This window comes from Malus sylvestris, chromosome 5 (genome assembly GCF_916048215.2).
Source record: "Malus sylvestris chromosome 5, drMalSylv7.2, whole genome shotgun sequence".
NCBI lineage: Eukaryota > Viridiplantae > Streptophyta > Magnoliopsida > Rosales > Rosaceae > Malus > Malus sylvestris.
Window position 1 is genome coordinate 11,930,457 of NC_062264.1, and position 23,777 is coordinate 11,954,233.

The following is a 23,777-nucleotide window of genomic DNA, read 5'->3' on the forward strand; positions in this document are numbered from 1 at the left end:
AACTTATTTAAATCATAAAATTTTTTATTTTGCAGAGTACTAGGTGAGTTAAAGAAGAGTGTAAGGAACAGGACGAAGCCGAATGATCAATTGCAGAAGCTTGGGTGGCGTTTGAGATGAATACGTTTTGTGCTATGTACTTACAAGATGTTGAGACGGTGTTCAATTGGCCACAATGTAATAATGACGGTGGTGTGAAAAGGCAAAAACTATCTGTGTTTGCCCAAATCACATGACCATTTGGCGAACCAGTATGTCATTCACTGAAAAGGACATGCAGGTAGCTCATTGGTTTGTACTTAACAATTGTGACTAGATAATTGAGTACTTGGATGAGCACGAAGAGTTGATGAAGCGGAAACATCCTTCGCATTTATATGTCATGAAGCACCATGACTTGTTTCCTCATTGGTTTCACAAACAAGTAAGTTGTTTACGTTTTTTTGGTTGGTTGTTTTCCTAAATTGCATGTCAGTTGTCTTAAATTTTGGTAAAACCAACATGTCAAATTTTTGGTTTAAATTAGGTGAAAATAATGAAGGAAACCAAATCCCCCGCGTATACTGAGGAATTATACAATTTAGCTATCGGACCTCTAAGCGCGGAACTGTACTTAGGGTGTCATATGAATGACATAAAATTCTTGGGAGTTGAGCATGATAACAAGCTTTGTACTCAAAACAACAGGGTACATGTCCCAGGAGTGGGAGATATTGCAAACATTGCTTTCTATGGCAAACTAACAAGTGTGGTCCAATTGCTTTACAAATACCGTTGCCAAGTCATCATTTTTAATTGTTGTTGGTTCGATACAAACCCTAGTAGGAATGGGAGTGTTAAACAGGACGATCGTTTACCGTCGGTGAACACTAAATGATGTTGGTACAGTGAAGACCCATACATTTTGGAAACTATGGCCAATTAAATTTTCTACATCAATGACGCAAAGGCTGGGAGGGGATGGAAAGTGGTTCATAGGATTTATTATAGAGGGTGTATGATATTCTGAATCGAGATCCTCAACGACGATGACGACAAATTTGCAGATCAACTCCTCGAAACTTCGACATAAATTGGTGTAGAAACAGTTGGGGATACTAATATTGTCCAAGAACCATTTTAGGTAGTTGGAGATCCTCAAATCAAAATTCCTATAGACTTAATTACAATTGATCTTGGAAATCTCCCAAGATACAATCCACCTGAAGGCGTAGATGATGTTGTTGATGTACCAACATATGAGGATGAATGAGAGACTAAAAGTGATCAAAGTGAGGATAGTGATATTTATTTTATCGAGGATGCGGATTAAGGACTTTTGACTTACATGCAATGCAATTAAGTGTATTTAATTTCTTGTATATAAACAATTTTAATTTATTAAATTTGTAATTGGATAAGGGATTAAAAAAAGATAAAGTTAATTTTACACGACGAACACAAGAAAGTTGTCGCACATAATGTAAACACGCGATGAAAGTAAGAACATTCGTCGCACAAGGTAGAAAATTTTAATATGAAATTTAAATGTGAATAAGCGCAATAAATTGAGTTTCTAGGGTTATGCGACGAATGTGTCATTCGTCGCATAATAGACGTTTGCACGACGAAACCAGTTACTTTCGTCACGCAAGGCCTTCGAAATTTCCCAAAGTCAAAATATGGGCGCCTTTTTTTAAATGTTCATTAAACATTGTGCGACGACGAATGGGCTAAATTCGTTACTAAAGGTCCTTCAAAATTTTCCAAATTAAAATGTAGGCGCTGTTTTTTTTTTTAAATGTTCATTAACTATTGCGTGACGAAATGTGCTAGATTCGTCGCTCTTTGTTGTTATGCATGACAAATTAGTTTCATTTCGTCGCGCATTGTTCTCAAAATTAGCCAAAAATTGGGCGGTTTTTTTTTTTTTAATATTATTAAAGGTGCATGACTAATATGGTCGTTGCGCAAAGTCCTTCGCATTATTAGTTCCAGAGAACCTTTCTTTCTCTCATTTTCCAAAACTTATCTCTCTCACTCAAACTCTCTCTCCCTACAACTCTCTCTCTACAACTCTCTCTCCCTCAAGCTTTCTCTCCTTGCAACTCTCTCGCTCCCTGTAACCTCTCTCCCGCGAACTTTATCTCTCTCTCAACTCTATGGTAAATTTCGTTTTTCTCTTCATTTGTTAATTATTTTAGTTGTATGATATTTGTGGATTGATTATGTATTAGGGTATTAAGCATTACGGGTTAGGGATTTTGTCAATTTGGGTATTTAGGGTTTATCTCAATTTAGGGATTTAGGGATTTCGAAATTGGAGATATAGGGATTTTAGATATAGGGAATTTAGGAATTTGGCAATTTGGGGATTAGGGCTCGGGGTGGGCGTCGGGGATGGGTGGTGGGGGTGAGGGTTGGGTTGGGGTGGAGGTGCCGTGAGGTGAGGGTTAGTTTACGATGTTCATTTGTTAACTTTAAAATCATAGGTTTAGGATTTTAGTTTAATTTTTTTAATTTTAAGATTAAGATTTTAGTTATGGGTGTAATATTATTAATATAGGGTTAAAATAAAAAAGGATTTGGATGACGGAGTACTTGTTGGGATTAAATTGTTAAATTAGTTAAATTTGTTAATATCTAAATTCTAGGTTTACAATTTTAATTTAATTTTATAAATTTAGGATTAATATTTAGGTTATAGGTATAAATTTTAAATTTTTTGTATTACTTTTTTAATTTTTAGAGTTGCTTTCATAATTTCATAAATTTTGTGTTATGTATGATTATAGGGTCCAAATTTTACTTTTTAAATTATAGGACTTTGTATTGATTATATAAACTGGTATTAATAACATAGTTTTAAATGTTTGTCGATCAATTGGATTTTGTAGATGTCGCAATTGATTAGGTAGTGTAGGTCAGTGAGTATGTCCCCGCCGACACCTCCACCACCAACGACTACAGTTGCCATCACTCCACCAGCACTAGCCCCGATGTCGGAGGCTATCTTACCTCCACCTTAGGCCTCGATTTCTGCAGTGCCTAAGTCATCTACTTCTTTGGTGACTCATCTGTTACTGAGCGCCCAACGGACTCATTGACAAGCCCAGATTACCGACGAGGTAGAGGAGTTTGCATTGGCTTCTACCTCAGATGGAAAGGGAACCAACACAGGTAATACATGTTTTTGTGAAAATTTCTAATTTAATAAATTTAATATACTATTATTTGGTTCCTTTATGTATGAATTGTTGGGTACTTGTGTGGTTGTGTTGTATATTTGTTTGTAGGATTTGGAAATGTTTTATTTTTAGGGGAAGTTCTTTCAGTTTTTTCATAGATTATTTAATTTGTTTTTATACTAGCTTATTTTATTTTTCTAGCTCGTAAAAATAGTAAGGGCCCATGCAGACTCATGGGCACCTCATAGCTCACCCGCACTGCCCAGGAGTATATAAAGATTACGTGGGATGCTCGACATCGGGAGGCATCAACAAAGGAGCAGTACAACTGGTTGATCCATGATATTGGCTCCGTTGCGCATCACCACTGCCCCATGCAGTGGGAGTCTTAGAGACTTGTCCCACAGGAGACCAAGGACATCATTCTTCATGAGCTATCGGTTAGCAAAGTTTTTTTTTCATTATTTTTTAAGTAAATTGTGAAAATTAACAACTGTTAACTTTGATTAATTTTTATCTTATTCGCAGCATCACTATGAGCTCGAGGACCTTGGTACCAATCAAACCAAATACATTCATGAATTTTTCACTGGCCAGTTCACTCAGTGGAAGAGTGACCTCACAAGTATTTCTAGAAATTCGACGATTTGGTTGTCGCTCTAGCACATGAGTGCCCTTAGTCAAGGCCAACACAATAAATAGGTCAAAGAAGAAGCTTCTCCACCACTTCAGCTCCCGACGCTTCTTATACAAGATAGAGGAGCGACGTCGGGTAACCACATTTAAAAAAAAAAAATATATATATATATATATATATCTATATATTACTCTTACTCTAAATTACACAACTAATAACTCACGTCTCTATTAATTTTTAATGTAGATAGGGTTAAAGCTTTCTGAGATTGACAAGTTCAAGAAGGTGTACGAGTGGCCTAGTGATGTGCTGACGGAGGATCTCCATGTAGGTTTTTGTAATTTTTAAATTTATAGTTCTTATTCATTTTAAATAAATGTTAAATAAATATTAATTAACTTGCTTTATAATTACAGGCTACTATGGTCGAGAGGAGTCAGGCTATCCTCGAGGAAGTGGCTTCCTAGCTTCCCCTTGATAGCCCAATGGAGGAGTTACCTCCCCCCCTGCCCAGGATACGGGTCTCTGTATCATGACGGACACCCTCGACCAAAAACTTCGTCCTAAACAGGGGAAGGCGTATCGAGGCATGGGAAATGCCTGCCATCGTAAGACAGGAGCCTCATCTTCCACCTCCACCTCGGGACATGTCGAATCATTGACAGAGCAAGTAGCGGAACTCCAGCAGCAGGTGGTGGCCCAAAATCGGCATATTGCGATGCAAACTGCCCATATTGCCACCTAGCATCCTCATATTACTACCCAAGAGTCTAGGATGGCCAAGATCATCACCGTGTTTATGAGGGGAGGCTTCAACATCCCCGCCGCTACACCTTCTCCTACTACAACTTTGACCTCCTAGGCTTCCGACCCAACACAGCCGACTGTCGGAGCTGACTCTAATGACTTTTTATTGTAGTTTTTTTTTTAATTAAACATTTGTACTTTTAAAAAATTTCCCAGCTTGTATGTACATTTTCATAATTATTTTTAATTAATATTCCTCTTTATCAATTACTGTTCCTAATTCAATTTAACCAAACAAAATTATCATGTTTAAAATTCAGTTTATAAATAATTAAAAAAAAATAACAATGGCTTGCGCGACGAAATAATTCGTCGTCCTATTAACAAACGCAACGATAGAGTACAATCTTGTAAGGAGAGCATCGTCCCATAAAACTATAGACGATGAAAGATTTATTAGTTGCTCTTTCTTGTGCCACGAACATCTTTGTCCCTTTAAACTTCATGCGACGAGTTCTATTTCGTCGCGCCTATAGGTATGTGCGACGATTGGACTTCATTTTTGTTGCGCAAACAATTTTGTGTGACGTCGTTTTTTTTACGAGCTTTGCGCGACAAACGCAGCGTGACAGAGTTTTCGTCGTTTATCATTTTACACAGCAAAATTTCGCTTTATGCAACGACTTCTGTTTCGTTGCCACAACTGTTTTATGCAGTAGTGTACATTATAACAGGTATACAATCATTACTACAATATTTGGACTTAGGTTTATATATGGTGTGTACTTATTACAACATGGGTCTATTCGAAACCTGCACACAATAAGTTGACTAAGTATCACTACTAGTAATGTGTTAGGGTTGACCAATGAACATGGTAAGAAGCAACAAATAAGCCTCTTTTGGTTGATCGATCATCGAGCCAAGTTTTATATTTTGTCCAAGTATTCATTTATCACCTTCTGTAGCGCTTTCCATTTTGCTTCCAAAATTTATACATTATACAACTAGTCATTGATATTGTGATATCTGTTGAAGCTGCTAGTTCTATTATCTTTATCTTTAATAGATCAAATGAAAGCATAGAATAATAGAGGAGAACAGGGAGAGATAGAGAAGGGTGAGGAGGCAATTGAAGATAGCATCAGATCCGATATTTAGGGGTATCCCAGTTCTCGCAGGTCCTCCCCTCCTTTATTATTTTGGGAAAGCAAAAAAGCTACTCTTACTATATATTTATACTACTATTTGTATAATCTTTTTAATAGAAATGCAATCGACATGTGTTGTTCGATCCTATCTACAAATATATAGTAAGTGCAGCATTACTAAGAGAGAGAGAGAGAGAGAGAGAGAGAGAGAGAGAGAGAGTTAGCTAGCTAGGGTTTCACTGGAGAGTCTTGTGCAAGACCCCGTTACCCTTATAGCCATTATATCCAATCATGCATACAGCCAACCGAGATACCATGGGCTTCCTTCCCTTCTTTAATGCCTTACTCACTGAGCACAATCTCTACCCCAGATCCGGCCACCTATTTACAAGTATTACTATATTGAGGCTTTGGGTCAATGTGGTATGATGTACCATGCGTCATCACTTTTTATGTATGGTGACTCCTCGTAAGACACATCGAAATTGCCGGGGAGTTACATTTTGTATTCTGTATTTGGTGTAGAAGAAAGGACCAGGATCCTCTCAGAGGATCCTCCTGACCAAGCCCATCGGACCGTTCATTTTTTATCCAACGGTTACAAACAGGGAGCCCCTCTTAAAGTTATAATAATTATAACCGTTGGATAAAAAATGAACGGCCCGATGGGCCTAGTCAGGAGGATCTTCTCCATCTGCTCAGGAGAGGATCCTGATCCTAGAAGAAAATACTTCTTCACTCATTACTTTTTTTTAAGACTTAAAAACCTTTTTGTTACTGTGTTTATGTTTAAATCCATTTTTATCACGGATTTTTTTTTTAACAAACGATATTATCTACACTAAGAGAGAGAGGTGAACTTAGCCTCATAATAGGCTAGCAATAATGTGGTTCAAACTCGCATTTGGCAAGAATCGAACCTAAAACTTCTCACTTACAAGGGAAGAGGAATACCACTGGACTATAGTACGAAGTGGCTGGTCACGATATTTTTAATTTAGTATTTTGTCACTGTGTTTTATAAAGTTTATAATCTTAGTCACTTTTGTTAATTTTATGTTACAATGATTAATTATTCATTTGTTAATTAAAAATTATTTTCAAGTTGTATGTGTTGCAGTCTTATTAGATTAGGAATGTGATTGTGTAAATCCTAGTATATATTGGAATATCTCTTAGATTCCTATTAAGAATTGATTACCTATTAAGAGTTGTAAACCTAAAAGGGTAAGGAATTAACATTCCCTACTACTATAAATAAAGGGACAATGAGATGGAATAACACACACACACAATTACACATCTCTCTATTCTTTTCTCTATGCTGCACCTTCTCTCTCTATATTGCCTCCATAATTGTTCAGTAAATTATGCCTACAACACTTTATCAGCACGCTCTTGACGCTGTGCTAACAAGAGAATTTGATCTTTAATTAGGGGAGTGTTACATTTTAATCTTTCTTTTTATGATTAGTTTATTATTTTATTGCATCAATCTACATGCTATTGATTCAATTTAATTTTTCTTTGTTGAACGTGATATAACGCATTGGAGATGCAATTCCGACTTTATGAGAAGAATCTTCTACAAATTCAAAGACTTTTGTTATTTTCTGCCAATCAGGTACGCTTTAAATAGAGTAACATATTTAAAACGATCTTGAAGCATGAAAACATTCGCCATGACGCATGAACCCCTACATTTATATTTACCTTCTGATATATATATATATATATATATATATATATATATATATATATATTGTATATGTTTCATATATTTTGTCAATATATATATTTGTTTCATGCATTACGCAAATTTTGCTTTGTGGAATTGTGAGTCAATGTATATGTTTGTACCATACTTGACCAATCCCGAAACTACTAAGCACCGGTCAACGTTATACCGTTAAGGACCGAGAAAAGTTTCCCTTCAACCAGGAGACCAATCACAGCGCAACATGTGTCAACATCAGAAGCCAATCATAGCGCGACACGTGTCAACATCAGAAGCCAATCACAACACGACACGTGTCAATGTCAGAATGAAACTAGAAACTCTCTTCTATAAATAGAGATCATTCTCTCACAATATTTTCTAATGTCATTTGTACTAAATCATTCACTAGTACTCACTAAAGGAGAGCTTGAACCTATGTACTTATGCAAACCCTTCACAATTAATGAGAACTCCTCTACTCCGTGGATGTAGCCAATCTGGGTGAACCACGTACATCTTGTGTTTGCTTCCCTATCTCTATCCATTTACATACTTATCCACACTAGTGACCGGAGCAATCTAGCGAAGGTCACAAACTTAACACTTTCTGTTGTACCAAAGTCTTCACTGATTTTGTGCATCAACATTTGGCGCCGTCTGTGGGAACGACACTTATTCCCACTCTCTTCAGCTTTGCCAAGTTGGTTTCCACCATTCGTACACTCTCTTTTGACCAGGCATCCCTCTGCAACATGGGGAGCGAAGGAAGCCACAGCACACAGAATGACACCCCTCTTGCACCTAGTGCGAAGCAACGACAGAAGGAATGAAAGATGGTTGCTCTTCAAGCTAAAGTCGATGAACTAGAAGCTCAAAACAACAAGATAACAATGAAAAATGAGGTCCTCCAGGAACAGTATGAGAAGCTCTTTGAGACGCTCCACGAAACTAGGCATACTCAAACACGCGAGCTCGTTGCCCCTGTGGACATCAACCATCATCTGGGTGCCCCCCAACACAGAGGGTCACCTCCCTTCGACATGGGTATCCCTGATGAGGAGCAAGCTAATCATCAAAACATTGATCAACATGAGACTTCTCTCAACCCGGATGCTTCGACCCGAAGTAGAAGAAGTGATACTTCCTAAAGCCATTTATCGTGACTGCTAATACTTCCTAAAGCAATGTCGAGAGAATCCCCTCCACATATGCTCAAAGATCAATGACCCAAGGATTTCTGAAAGACTCGGTCCCCTCCCACGACCCAGGCCAACTGCCAATCTAGGGAAGGAACGACAGGTCCCAGAGGAACATGAAGGTACGGGGGACTCTGAGGTATTCCGACAGACTAGCCCTAGAAGTCAGTACGGCGAGTTCAAGAAAAAAGTACACGCCCTTGCTCAAACTTTCCTACTTCCAAGAGGCAATGGAAACTTACGAAAGAAAATTCCAATGGTACATGACTTCACTCAAGACCCCTTTGTCCTACAGCTTCTTGAGGAAGTAAACAAGTTGAAGGCCGAACGTCAGGCCGAGATACTTGACTGGAACCAACCCAGGCCTGTCCTTCTCACAAGAAGGATCCTCAACACCCCCTTCAAGCGAAGACAAAACAAAAGCTTGTTCTACAACTCTATACTGGAAGGGAGGACCCAATTGAACACCTTAACCTCTTTGAGTCCACCATGGCATATCGGATGCACACCGACGAAGAGCGATGTCTTCTCTTCCCCTCCACCCTCTCTGGCGGAGCTCTAAATTGGTATTGTCGTCTTCCACCTGAGACAGTAGACACATTTGAGGAATTGAGGAAATTATTTGTCTTTCAACACATCTTCCAGACCGATCACTTGCATTCTGCAGATGACTTGTACACTATTCGCCAGAAGCCAGACGAGTCACTACAAGAGTATGCCGGTCGCTTCAACCATGAGTATTCTTGCTGTGCTGAGGCAGATGACAAGACCGCCCTCAAGGCCTTCACGGCAGACCTATGTGATTGTTTCTTCAAGTACATGATCACTGCCAATATTTGGAAAACTTACTCTGAGGTGATGGCACATGCTTACAACCACGCCTCCGTCGAAGCAAGAACATACCAAGGGAACCCCCATATGGTTAACCTTTATCAACAAATGGGAAGTGGAAGTCAAGTTCTACCAAGTGAGGAGATATTGGCCATTCAGACACCCATTGCATCATCTCTTGCCTCATTTAGCTACTCGCTAAGTCACCAAACGTATCTGTCTCTTAGTAAGAGGAAGGATTTTTACTCTCAGCAAGCCCATTACAACGAAGGGGATAAAAGTTCGTATCAAGACAACCAGGGGTGAACGTATCGTCGACTATTATGACTATGGGGCCAAGCCTCACTCTTTCAAAGTGGAGGACTAGGTACTGAAGGAAATGCTATTATAAGAAGGCATACACATTACAAATGTTTTCACTCTCAACAGCTTGAGATCTTTTGTCACACAAGCCATTCGGAAAATATTTAAAGAAGAGGGAATTCAGACAACTTCTTCTGAGTCTTTTGCGTTCCTAGCACTGGAATACTTGCTCTATGCTGACCTACCCTTATACTCCAACTCAGAGCTTCAACATGCGTACTTTGACACAAAGTATGTGATATTAAGTGTTACAACCAACATGGGTCACATATCAAAAACATAGATCCCTTCATGCATAGCAAAACATTCATAAGCATCACTCATATTAATCATCATAAACATTATACATTCCAACACATTCATACATAAACATCATACATTCCAACACATTCATACATAAACATCATACATTCCAACATATCCATACATAAGCCAACTGTGCTTCGAAAAGGTTCAACATACTTTATGTCTTCGACACTTGCTACAATATGCCTCGACACCTTGCCCTTATTTTTACCAACCAGGTGATGAAATGTGAAGAAGGAACTCATCTTCATGCCACCAACCAGGTGATGAAATGTACAACCCATACTCTTCTTCATGCCACCAACCAGGTGATGAAATGTATAACCCGTACTCTAATATCATTTGGCAACTTGCCACTCATGCCACCAACCAGGTAAAGAAAGAACTCATCTACATGCCACCAACCAGGTGATGAAATGTACAACCGGTACTCTCCTTCATGCCACCAACCAGGTGATGAAATGTACAACCCGTACTCTAATATCATTTGGCAACTCGCCACTCATGCCACCAACCAGGTGAAGAAGGAACTCATCTTCGTGCCACTAACCAGGTGAAGAAATGTACAACCCGTACTCTCTTTCATGCCACCAACCAGGTGATGAAATGTACAACCCATACTCTAATATCATTTGGCATCTTGCCACTCATGCCACCAATCAGGTGAAGAAGGAACTCATCTTCATGCCACTAACCATGTGGTGAAATGTACAACCCATACTTTCTTTCATGCCACCAACCAGGTGATGAAATGTACAACCAGTACTCTAATATCATTTGGCAACTTGCCACTCATGCCACCAACCAGGTGAAGAAGGAACTCATCTTCATGCCATCAACTAGGTGATGAAATGTACAACTCGTACTCTCCTTCATACAACCAACCAGGTGAAGAAGGAACTCATCTTCGTGCCACCAACCAGGTGATGAAATGTGATGAAAGGTGATGAAGCAACTCACCTTCGTACCACCAACCAAGTGATGAAAGCAACTCACCATTCATTCCACCTACCAGAAGACGAGTGGTACAACTTGTACATGTGAACTCTTAGCATTCACAAATAATCAAAAACCCTCAAGCTTGACAACTCAACTAGGGGAACACTTTAGTCACCAACAAATCTTATTGCAAGCCAACAACAATTTCAGTGCATGGCATACGAAGATCAAGCTATTGAGCCCTCTTGCATCTGCATTAAACCTTTCCCCTCTATAACAATGCAAACACTACAACTCGTAGAAAGCTTCACACACTCTTGATCAAAACAGTGTGAAGCAAAACCAATTTATGGTGCCAACAAGAGCTTTATCAAAGGAGCTCAACCACAATTCTCAAAAGCTTCACACACTCTTGATCAAGACAGTGTGAAGCAAAACCAATTTATGGTGCCAACAAGAGCTTCATAAATGGAGGGCAACCACAATTCTCAAAAGCTTCACACATTCTTGATCAAGACAATGTGAAGAAAAACCAATCTATAGTACCAACAAGAGCTTCATCAAAGGAGTTCAACCACAATTCTCAAAAGCTTCACACACTTTTGATCAAGACAGTGTGAAGCAAAACCAATTTATGGTGCCAACAAGAGCTTCATCAAAGGAGTTCAATCATAATTCTTAAAAGCTTCACACACTCTTGATCAAGACAATGTGAAGCAAAACCAATTTATGGTGCCAACAAGAGCTTCATCAATGGATGGGAACCACAATTCCCAAAAGCTTCACACACTCTTGATCAAGACAGTGTGAAGCAAAACCAATTTATGGTGCCAACAAAAGCTTCATCAAAAAAGTTCAACCATAATTCTCAAAAGCTTCACACATTCTTGATCAAGATAGTGTGAAGCAAAACCAATTTATGGTGCCAACAAAAGTTTCATCAATGGAGGGCAACTACGATTCTCAAACCTTCGAAGCGAATTCAAGACTGTTCGAAGCAAATTCAATTTATATGGTTCATCCAAACCTTCGACTACTACAAGGTGTGGCTTGCATCACAATCTCTTGCTCAACAGTGTGGAAGCAAAATTTGTATATGTTGTCTCTCCCACATTTTCAAATTTCTAGTTTCCCAAAAAAAAAAAAAAAAAAAAAGGGAAATTCAACAAAGCTTCATCAATGGAGGACAACTACAAATTCTCAAAAGCTTTACACTATCTTGATCAAGATAGTGTGAAGTAAAATCAATTCATGGTACCCAACAAAAGCTTCAACTCCAAAGCTTCACCTACAAAGCTTCAACTCCAAAAGCTTCACCACAAAAGCTTCACCCACAAAAGCTTCCCCCACCACAAAAGCTTCACCCATAAAAGCTTCACCCACAAAAGCTTCCCTCACCACAAAAGCTTCACCCACAAAAGCTTCACCTACAAAGCTTCAACACAAAAGCTTCACCTATAAAAGCTTCACACTATCTTGATCAAGATAGTGTGAAGCAAAATCAATTCATGGTACCCAACAAAGCTTCAACCTCAAAGCTTCATCTACAAAGCTTCACCTACAAAGCTTTAAATATATATATATATATTTTTTTTTTCAAAAATTCGAAAATTCAAAAATTCGGAAATTTGAAAATTAGAAAATTTGAAAAAAAAAATTCAAAAAAAAAAAATTTAAAAAAAAATCGAAAAAAGAATTGCCTAGGCCTCCTCTTCTTTGGGCCTAACAACTTTCATAACAAATATTTATGAAGAAGGAGTTTTGGGCTACCACTTAGAAAGGAAATGCCTCATTCGTCAACTCCCTCGATCGGAGACTTGGGGGACTTCTACCGTATGCTACTGCACCTCGATACTCGGAAGTTTCACGACCATTCAATGACTTGGATTTTTCAACTCTCCAAACGAGAAGTTTTCCTCACTTGGGAAATTAAGGGAGCACTACCTCAACCTACATGCTTCACTCACAAAGCTTCAACATATAAGCTTTAACGAAAGGAAAAATTTAAAGAACTTAGTGAAGAAGACCTTGGTGTATTTAACATAATACGTTGAAATGAAGCAAAGCTTGTTTATTGATATCTCCGATAAGTTACAAATATGTACATATACATGAATCAAAATAAACAAACAAGAGGGAGCCTTCACAAAGGTTGCTCAGGAGAAGTCTCAGCAGTCGGCAGAGCCCCAGAAAGAGGAGGCACCAGAGGGTGATTATTCGGAGCCTTAGTACTAGGAAGAACCCCAGAAGTAGGAGGCACCGAAGGTTGTTTATTTGGAGCTTCATTACACGGTACAACCCCAGAAGACAAAGGCAATAAATGCCTTTGGAACAAACCCATAAACCTCTGATGATCAAGTAAAATCTGACCATCAGATTCCTGAAGTCGGTCAAGCTTCCTCTTCATGTTTGTAGCATAGTCATGTGTGAGCCTGTGCAACTGTTTATTCTTATGCTTGAGCCCTCTGATCTCCTGTTTGAGACTTATCACTTCAGCTACCAATGATTCAACTTGGCAGGTTCGAGCAAATAGGCGTTAGGCCATATTAGACACAGAACCTGCACACTGAACACTGAGAGCCAGAGAATCCTTAATAGCCAACTTATCAGACCGTTTGGAAAGTAGTCTGTTATCTTTGGGAATTGCTGCACAACAACTCGTTTTTGGGTTTTTTTCTATACACATAACCAAACCCCACACGCTAATCTTGTTGTATTCTTGAAACCCACCATGCTTTGGCTTGGGTTGACTAACCTAAGGCCCTACAACCCTCGGTCCACCCCCGAGTCCAAGACAAGCATGGCACAACGCCTTTTATTGGGCTCCTGCTTGTGAATTTCCTTTCTCGGCCCATGATAACAAGCAAGCCTGCCAGCTTGTTTTTTGCAGGATATTGGGCTGGCTGTCACAGCCTTATACGAGACCAGCTCGTAAGGCTTAGCTTAAAACAGCAGCCATCAATTTCAATGCTAGGTTACCCCTATTTCTCAGCCCATTGCAATTTTGGTTCCTTTTTTTTACTAGCCCGCACCTATCTTTTGGTGCCCAATTTCACAGCCAACCAAATATTTTTTCTTTCAAATGGCCCGCAACCGTCTAGTCAAAACATGGCCTGAAACTTTATAATTATTTTTGCTTATATGATCGACCCCAAATGGTCCCGATCTATTGAATTAATTAAAAGTGACCTACAGTCCATTAATATGATAATGAATCCAAAATTATGGACTTGAATATCACTTTTAGACATTAATGATTCAATAATTTATTGTTATACTTTGAACCGTTGACATACTTTCGTAGTAACGAAGCTCTCACACTTGAGTTCCCGAAGAACCTTAAATCCACTACACTTAGTTGTATATTACATTCAATGTTCTTCCAGGAACCTCTCTTTTATGAACTAAACGTTCATAAACTAAATTGAACCTGTAGTTTCAATTTTAGTGCATTTGAAACCTAAAGTTTTCATAAAACAATACAACCATGAAAACCCGACGTTTTTTCATAAAAACCATGTCTTAGAACTTGAATGTTCTAACTTTGATGCTTATGGATGATTCATTCTCATAGCACTAATCACAATCTTGTTCCCTCTAATTCAGTGGATTGTCGAACCGTCACAAGTTCGATTTCCCTTATTTGGACGTTTTTAATAGAAACCACTTCATATGGGATACAAGACGTGAATCTCCACTTAACTATCAAGAAGCTGAGACACCATTGAAGCCAACAATGGTAAGGACTAGCTGAATAAGCCTCCACGATGATCTTCATTCGAAGACTTATGCCCAAAAGCATTATAAACAGAAGTACCTCCTGAACGAGGATTCCATGGCTCTTTGACTCGCTCCTACGGACTGTCTAATCATGAAAAACATTGCCTGAAGCACACCATGATTACGTCCATGAATGAGTACAATTCTGAAGTTTATAAATCCGATCAAATTTTGACTAGAGTATACCTTTCTTGTCCTTCCTTGTTTCTAACTCTCTTCTGAAGTAGTAGTGTAGAAAGCAGAACTTTACCAAATTCTCGGATTTGATTACTACCTCAAACATATGGTAGAATCAGGGCCTGCCAAGGTGTGGCATCATGCCCGAAGTGTGATCCTTGGCATCTAATACCTAAAACTTCAAGAATAAGGGATAATATTCTTGAACCTCAAGCCTCTAGAATCTACTTTTGATGGAATAGATCATTGGTTATGCACATGTTCATGCCCCTACCAATGTTGTTAAAGAGTACGTCTCTAGTAGTCAAAATGTGAGACTAATTTTGCTCCACCAAACATCGTTTGAAAAGCAGAATTTTGACATAGATAGCCTTGTTGGCCGAATCCCGTAAGTAAACCATTTACTTTGTGAAACACTTTTCCATGTTCTTAGATTCACATTTGGTGTTTTTTTTACTTATAGATAATCTTCTTGATATTGTCCTTGATTATGAGTTAATTGAATCATGTTTTTACTACATGTGACCGATTCAATTGAACACGTGATTAGGTAGGAATGTGGGATAGTTAGTTGTCTTGATGAATACGTACTACGAACACTAACTTTACACCTAAATCACATCTCTAACAATGACTTCAGGTCTATCTAACTTGATTAAGAGCATTGGCACGTTCTTCATTGTATAAATGTTATTGCATCACCATTTAAGGGACCTTAAATTCTCCCTGCCGTTGAGTTTTTAAGGATATTCGAGAGAACAATGATCATCAATGAAACCATTGAAGAAAATAGAGTGGAATATCTTTGCACCACCTTAAAAAATGAGCATGAATCTTTGGTTTGGGGCTAATAGGCTTTATTCCAACTGGAAACACGCCACATGTGATCAGCCTGGAGCTGGATGATTTAAGCAATTTACCTATTTTGGCATGACCTTTTTGGGACACTTAGGTCGAACAATGATGCTACGATGCATCTCCTTAACCAAAGTAAGGATCTTATACCTACAAGCACACTTTACCAAAACCCTCTCATTTTGGGAAATTTGATTTCTAAATTATCCCTAGAAAAGATACGAAACGACTTCTTTTTCACAGTGGATTCAAAGGAATATATGTGGACTAATCCAACCAAAATGCGGACCATATAAATACTTATGGTTTTGGTTGATGAATCGACAAACTGGTCACATGTTTATCCACACACATTGCTGTTAAACCTTAGCCGATTAAGGGTTCACCACCCTACTTATCCCATAAGGTCTAGGAGACTGGATAATGTTTGAGAGTTTACATCGATGATTTTTTATAAAGTATTGCATATATTTTGGGTTTATAATTGAACATCGAATTCCCATGTTCACCCCAAATAGCCTCGCCTAGCAATCATAAAAGTGCAATTTAAATGATCGCCCGGATTTTGGGAAACGTACCGAGTTTTCGGTTTCTGCGTAAGGCTATGCAATCTTGTACGCAGTTATGTTGGTCCACCTTGAGGCTCATTGCCACCAACCTAAATGACGTTATAGTTTGTTATTTGGTACGAACCTGATGACTTTCGTATATACGTATTTAGGTGTGCATTCCATGTGCCAAGTTGCACCGCTGCAACGTACCAACATGGGTCATCAAAGAAGGAAGTGAATCTTTATCGATTATGATTCTCTTCACACTAGCTCTCTTCGAGCCCTTGCACGCGTTATCTTTACCGCTCATTTACGGGTTGTCACTTTAATAAGACAGTCTTCCCTTCGTTAGAGGGAGATAAGAACGTCAATGTTCCTGGATTGAGCAAATTTACGTGGACGTTGCCCACTATGTCTCATCTCAATCCCCGTACTACACAAGTGTGATAAGCAAGTGTGATGAATTCTAGATTTCAGAATGTTGCTCCAGACGCATTCCTCTGATCTAGCTAAAGCGACAAGATCATGTACCAGCTGCAAACATGCCTGCAAGGATAGACGTACTTAACGGACGTCAAGTCAACATCCCTGAAGGGTGTGCCACCCTTGTTGGACAGTTTGGACACCCTTGTTGGACGGTCCGATACACCGGCATATAGCCAATTAATATGTCTTATACTTGAGCACGACAGATCACTTAATTCGTAAGATTCACTTCCTTAAAAGAGGAAAGCACGATACAAAATGAATTTACACTTAATCGCTGTCTCAAGTCCTTTCCATCTCGTTAGATTAATCCATATTTCTCCTAAGACTTAAAGTTCTTGGTCAGTATACTAGTTTGGATGAGCTAAATGGAATTGAAATGAGATTACCATCGATGATGTTTTCACTTATATGGTAGCTACTGACATAAATGAAAAGCGATGATATCAAGTCGGGTTCCGTTGATTAAGTGACAACGTAAAGCTGAAGGGACAACTAACATTACAATCCAAGTTAAATTCCTTACCAAAATGTGTATTGGACCTGTCGTTCCTACACTGCTTAAGGTAACCCTATTGTGTTACAAGTGGGATAGGAAGCATTATGAGATGAATGAAATAGTGCGATATGATCCACACCTTACGACAGAAGGTTTCTCTCAAATGTCCTATGATTGATAGTAGCATGATGAAATGTGGTTAGTGTTTTCTCCATGGGGATAAACATATGGAGATTAACATGTAGGTTCCCGAAGAATTACATGGACTGGTTCAAATAGTTCCAAACCACGACACACCTTCTTAACTTGTTCGAGGAGTTCACTGCAATTTGACAGAAGTGGTATACCTGTTTAAGTGATTATTTGATCAGTCAGGGATGAATTATACCCTTGCATTTTAAACTATGAAGTCTTATTCCAAATTGTTGGAGTTACAGTTTATATCGTTAACACGAATCTTTCCAAGACTGTGGAAGAGCTTGAGAAAACTGCCTTTCACCTGAAGATGGAATTTGAGATGAATGATCTTAGGAAAACTTGTTTATGCCTTGACTTAAAGTTGAAGCATTGTTCTGATGGTATTTTGGTCTACCAGTCAAACTACACCCTGAATATGTTACCTTTGAGTATACCTATGATCGTCCATATGTTATATGCAAATGAGACCCTGAAGAGGTTATGGAATCTAAAATTCCATATCTAAAGTTCAACTTTGCGCTTCGTTGTACTTAGCTTATTGTATTTAAATAGCACATCTCATTCGTTGTTGATCTATTGGTAAAGATGCAGCACCGCACCTACACGCAACCACTGACTTGGTATTAAAGACTACCCTTAAGGTACTAAGAATTTGGGCAAGTCCCAACGCATCTCGAGCAAATCCAACCCCCCTGATCCTCGGAATGATGCTTGCCTTGTTTGTTATGTTGACGCATGTTACTTATCAAGCCCGCACAAGGAAAAATTCCTGAATGGTTATGTCTTTACCATTAGGGATATCGCAATATCTTGGAGGTTTACGATATGACCTTAGTTGCGAAATTTTCGAATCGTTCCAAGACTCACATCACCTCACTACACCATAAGTGAGACATGGTTATGAGTTCTTGTTGAGCATTTCGAAGTACTTGTTATGTTTACATCCATCGTTGAGTCCCAACGACGATCCATGAAGATTATGCCGCATGTATCAACCCGACCAAGCTATGATACATCAATAAAGTCAACGCCAAGACATATTGTGTTCACATCTACATCAGCAAAGCATCAGGAGATTGAAGTCATGCAAGCCGAACCCAAACAACCTTGCCGACCTCTACACGATGTCATTGCCGAAGTCAACCTTCCAGAAGCTTGTCCGAGGATAACTATTCATATGCAATGCTTGTAGTTCTCATTTGGAAGTTACGTCAAACTCAGGGGGAGTATCTAGAAGTATACTCACTTGATCTTAATGTCCTCTTTTTCCCTTAGGACCATTTTTCCCACTGGGTTTTTGCTACGTAACTAGGTTTTAACGAGGCACCCATCCTGGGTTGATCATACCCTTGTAAGATCTTCTACTTGTGTCCAAAAGACGTGTAGCTTTGACTTAATGTAACTTCTCACTTTTCTCCTTAGTCTATGGGTTTTTCCTACCTAACTAGGTTTTAACGAGGCACCCATCCTGAGTTGATCATACCCTTGTAAGCTCTTCTACTTGTGTCCAAAAGACATATAGTTTTGACTTAATGTAACTTCTCACTTTTCTCCTTAGTCTATGGGTTTTTCTCCCACCTTGGGTTTTACCATAGCAAGGTTTTGTGAGTTTTACCTTTTTATGCATTCTTTCGTTGATTTGAGACTCGCATTCGCTCATTGTGTCGACGACTTCATCAACTGTACTTACTTCATCACTGAAAATCTGATACGCCATTTACTTGAGTATTTACACACTCAAGGGGGAGTGTTGCATTCCTATTAGAGTAGGAATGTGATTGTGAAAATCCTAGTTTATATTGGAATATCTCTTAGATTCCTATCAATAGTTGATTACCTATTAAGAGTTGTAATCCTAAAAGGGTAAGGAATTAACCTTCCCTACTACTATAAATAAAGGCACAATGGGGTGAAATAACACACACCCACAATTACACATCTCTCTCTTCTTCTCTCTATGCCGCACCTTCTCTCTCTATATGGCCTCCATAATTGTTCAATAAATTATGTATACAACAATATGTTTATTTAATTGAAGAATAATAAAGAGGGAGAGAGAGGGGCGTGTCAAGGAGCAGAGAGAGATTTAATGAATTATGAGGTGTGTATCTCACCCTTTTTTTTTGGCTAAACAGGGAAATTTAATTAGATAGCTCTTGTACAACCATGCCCCATACAATAAAAAAGAAAGCATTGTAAGCATTATTAGGTATACAAGTATTCCAAATGTGCAGATTTTCAACTTGATGCCAAAACTTTACTAGTGCATCTGCCACAAAATTTGCTTTTCGAAAAATATGAGCCCACCTAATCTCGAAGAAGAAATAGGAGAGCCATTTGACATCACCCAAAATTGACCTTAGGTTCAAAGGAATGTTACATCGGCCTTGAATATCATCAATTATTAACTTTAAATATCCTTCGATAATGATGTGTTTTAGTTCTTTCCTCTTGGCCCATTTCAAAGTTCTCTGAGCGCCATTGCCTCCGCCACGGAGATGGTGTCACTACAAGAAAAATGGCCTATGGATACAAAATTGAGGTCACAATTAATCATTTTGAGGGTAACTAACCAATTTTACACACAAAAAAATTGTATTTGTTTCCTTTGTATAAAGGCACTAATTAATGTGCCCATTCTTCTACAAATTTGGCACAAATATTTTTTCAAGACATCATTATAAAAATAATGGACTCAAATTATCATTTGTGCCAACTTTTTACTTCTAAAGACACAATTATTTATTTTTTTATTATTTTTCAAATACTTATGGCCTACACATACCCCATTTTCTCTGTCTCTTTGTCTCTGTCTCTGTCCCTCTCTCTCTCAATTAACCCACCCATACCCCACTTTCCTGCTTAACCCACCCAGGCGCCACACCCCACTTCCGTCTCTCTCCCTTTAACCCCTCCCTCTGTCTCTCTCTACCCAAATTCCCTCTTTCTCAACCAAACAAAATCTATACATCTTTCTCTACCTCTCTCAGTTCTCTTTGATTTGAGATTTTCTTTCATTTTTTTCTTGGAAAAACACCCATGCATCAGATTTGAGAAAACACCAATACCTCCGCATCTCTCTCTATCTTAATCGATCCGTCTCTCCCTCTCGTTGCATCTCATGCTCAGATCCCAACTGTCTGTCTTTTGAGAAAGAACTTGAAGAAATGCAAGAGAAGCATCAGGCAATGAGGCTTTAGAAGGAGAAAACAAGAAGCTCCTTAAGAATGAGGAGAACTTGAAGATCAAGAAGGAAGAGCTCCAAACAAAGGGCTAAGAGCAAGACAAGCTTCAGATGGAGTTAAAGAAGCTGCAGGAGTTCAAACTCGTCGAGTCGGTGAAGTCTGAGATCGGATCTAAGATTCTAAGGAAGCACCATCGTCTTCATTGTTCCTCAGATCAATGCCATAAGGAGGTAGTTGTTTTATATTTGTCCTAATTCGCAATCAAGTTTTCCTTGTTTTTGTTTAATTTCTCAAATTTATCGTAATTTTTTTGGATTCCATAGTATTTGGAGGCAAAGGGGTTTAGATGGTTAAGGGGTTTGTTTTTGACCTTAGATGCCTTGTGATCGATCAACTAGAATTTCAAAATTGGATAGTCTGTATTTTTGTTAGCTAGCTATAGAGTTATATGATAAGCTTGGGGGTATTTGAGCTGATCTCAGTTAAGTTTAAACTTAATTATGTCCTCTGATTTTTTAAGTGTTGAAAATCTGAGAGAAACAAAGTTCATACCTCTATAGTTTTTCACGTGGGATGTAACCCTACCTCTATACTTTTGCAATTTTAAAATATGATCTTATATATGACTTTAAGTTTTTGTTAATTAATTCTTTTTAATCAAATAGTATATGCATTAGTTTCCTTTCCATATTTCTAATGTTCTAGAATTTTTAGTTTGTGTGTAATGTTTGAATTGATTGTATTAAAATTGGTTGTGATTTTTTATTTCTTTTGTATTACAGTGCAACAAAGACATAATCTAATCTATAAAGTTGTTTGTTTACATTCTTTGATCAGGAGCTGCTAATCAGTTATTAACACAACTTTATAGTGTTGGGTATTTATGGACTTATCATTCTCGTGATCATCAGTACTTGTATGGCTATCTAGCTTGTGGCCTTGTTGGTCTCTCTACTGGTATGGCTATCGGCAGTGTCGATGATGTCGGTGTTAGGTAATATCTCTCTCTTGGAAAGGATTGGCCTTGCTCTTGCTAAGGGTGTAGATATCATATCTCTTCAATTGTTTCTTAATTTATTTTTTGCACTTGCTCCTTTGATGAATTATTTAGCTACATATATCAGAGTCATGATATGATGGCCATTTTCAGGTGAACATTTTCAGTAGTATTTTAGATAGTATACAATACCAAATAATGTATTGAAATTTGATATTCTAAAATGTATTCGTCAGATTGTAAATCAGCATGAAGCTACAAGTAACAACATTGTCAGGCACAAGGAGTTTAATCTTCAAACACTTGGAATTGGTGGCTTAGGTGCTGAGTTTGCAGATATATTTTGAAGAGCTTTTGCATCCCATGTTTTCCCTCCTCATGTGACAAATAAGTAAGATAACTGATTCTTCTAGTTGCACTAATATCTTTTTGGTATAACTTTATACCACACTCCTTACTGGAAATACTTTGATCTTCCAGATAAGGGATCAAGCATGTAAACAGTATGATGGGCCACCTGGTACTTTAAAAACTCTCATGGCTTGTCAAATTGGAAAGATGTTGAACAAGAAAAAACCAAAGATTTGGAGTTTGATCCACCTTTTTCTTTAATTATTAAATTTCTGAGAGTTCCAAATCTCTTAGGACTAAGATTTATTCTGTTCATTTGAATGGTTACTTTTCTATGTTTCAGCTGTTATTTCAAATAAGACTTACCAATTGATGACACATGCAACTAAGATAAAATTAAGAACTAGATACTCATTGTCACAATCTTGTATTCTTATTTTTCATAACAGGCTAGGTAATGAATTGATTAAATTCTGCCAACTGTAAACATCAAACCATGTCAAATCATGATTTAACACAGCATTTTGATGCTAGTACATTAATGTAACAAAGCTATTTGAGCATGTTTGAATGATTTTGGATATGCAACTTATCCTTAGATAAGTTGGTTATTATCTGCATTGGTGATTGGTGAGATTTCTGTTTTTGTGAATTGTGCTAGATTGTTAATGGCCCTGAAGTTTTGAGCAAGTTGGTGAAACTGAGAAAAATGTTAGGAATCTATCTGCTGATGCTGAGAATGATCAAAGGGCTCGCGGTAAGGGAAATATATACATGTCAAGTGCACTTAGGCTGGTTTTTCAATAATTTATAATCTCATTATGTCCTTAATTCCCTTGGAGACCAGAGTGGTTTGCATGCGATAATCTTTGATGAAATGGATGCTATTTGTAAGGTATAAATATTTCTTAGTCTATGCTTTTTACTAAGATTCTTACTCAGCTACGATTTATTTTCCATTCAGAAAAAAGTTGTGGGACTCTCTTAAGTATAAGCAAGAAGGGAATGTGGTTAAGTGAGCTTCATTGCACGAAGAAATTGGGTCCAACAGCTGCAGTTCAGTGGGGGAGGATAGGATTATGAAAAAGGGCTTGGTTGTAAATTACGTGGGATTTGTTGTGAATAACTGAAATACGTGTATATTGTGGGATTTGTTGATTTTTTAAAAAATTCAAAATTTTCTACATTAATATTTTTTTTTTATTAAATAGAACCTATTGGGCATGATTTGAAAATTGTGCGCATATGATTCTGTCACCCGACAATCTGACATGGTTGTTAGAATTAAGACACAAATAGGCTGTTATTTGTGTTGAACTCTTTGAGCACAAATAGCGATATTGTGTGCTATCAGCAATGGTGACGCCCATAGAGGGCACAGATACAAATATAGTTGTTGCACTGTTGCTATTTGTCTATGAGCACAATTGTTGGTGCTTTTTGACCTCAAAAGGCATAGATAATTTATTGTGCGCACTGATCATTTTTTTTGTAGTGTGTTTTCTCCCCAGTTTTGAGGCCCAGCAATGACCGGTCTACCAACGTGATCTCTAATAATGAAACCTTCCGCCGCCAAGCTTTGACAGACAAGCCCATCAAAGTTGATTTTGACAAAATGGTCCTTCGGTTTGGTCCAAGTAA

General features: G+C 38.2%; 1 long non-coding RNA gene across 4 annotated transcripts; it reads left to right on the forward strand.

Annotated features, from left to right (window-relative positions):
- Positions 1-20,416: 20,416 nt before the first annotated feature.
- LOC126623868 (uncharacterized) lies at positions 20,417-23,708 on the forward strand. Of its 4 annotated transcripts, XR_007623917.1 has the most exons (6): positions 20,417-21,018; positions 21,626-21,782; positions 22,022-22,176; positions 22,798-22,893; positions 22,984-23,031; positions 23,648-23,699. It is a non-coding gene; the product is annotated as an uncharacterized LOC126623868 (long non-coding RNA). The 4 variants fall into 4 exon arrangements; XR_007623915.1 differs by having other exon boundaries at positions 22,798-23,031; positions 23,648-23,708; XR_007623916.1 differs by lacking the exon at positions 23,648-23,699 and having other exon boundaries at positions 20,418-21,018; positions 22,984-23,431.
- Positions 23,709-23,777: the final 69 nt, after the last annotated feature.